Raw genomic sequence first — 965 nt, 5'->3', positions numbered from 1 at the left:
TGCCTGCCTTGTTTGATTTGATAGTTTAGACTGGCAGCAGGAATGTGGGAATACTCTTATTCTCAGCTTCAGGTATGAATGCCTTAGTGAAGTCCAAGTTCTCCCAATACTCAGTCCACAATGGCAGTTTGGAGGGCAGGAGTGGACACAGATGATACAACCTTAAAAGCTTAATTTGGTGATAATAGTTTTTTTTTTTTAAAAGATACTTGTAAAAGTAAAATGCATAAGTTAAAAGAAACCCAAATACAGAGTTTTGGAAAATGAAAGGCTAGCATGGGGTCCATGAGACAGAGGTGAGTTGTGGCTCTTGCAACTTAGACTTAATTTTAAATTCTGAACAGCTGCCTGTCAACATGCTAATTCTCACACTAACCCTTCCTGGATACCACTGTTATCCCTTTTAAAAGAAAAAATTATAATCTGTCAACTAAGAAAAGGAAAAAGGGTGGATTTCACATTTAGAGACTCTTGTTTCCTTTAAACAGTCCCTTGTCATTTGGGTTGTCAAAAGGGACAACCCCATTATGATACACATGAGGGATCAACCATGAAAATGGACCTCTCAGGTGATGGGTAGGTACCATAGTAATTATTTTTTTTAATGTTTTATTTATTTCTGAGAGAGAGAGCAGGGAGGGTCAGAAAGAGAGGGAGATACAGAATCTGAAGCAGGGTCCAGGCTCTGAGCTGTCAGCACAGAGCCCGATGCAGGGCTCAGACCCATGAACTGTGGGATCATGACCTGAGCTGAACTTGGGACACTCAACCAAGTGAGCCACCCAGGCACCCCAGTACCATGGTAATTAAACCTGATCCATTCTCAGCTCCCATCCCTCAGCTTTACAAGATGATGCCCCCATTCGAGAAGTGCTGTGAAATGAAAACATGGCTGGTGTTCATAGAATAAAGTCTATATAGGAAGGACTGTTCAGAACACAGCCTTGAGACTGTCCAGGAAGGGG

The sequence above is a fragment of the Crocuta crocuta genome, unplaced genomic scaffold (assembly GCF_008692635.1).
Source record: "Crocuta crocuta isolate KB4526 unplaced genomic scaffold, BGI_CrCroc_1.0 scaffold149, whole genome shotgun sequence".
Classification (NCBI taxonomy): domain Eukaryota; kingdom Metazoa; phylum Chordata; class Mammalia; order Carnivora; family Hyaenidae; genus Crocuta; species Crocuta crocuta.
Note: the sequence above shows the minus strand (reverse complement) of the source record.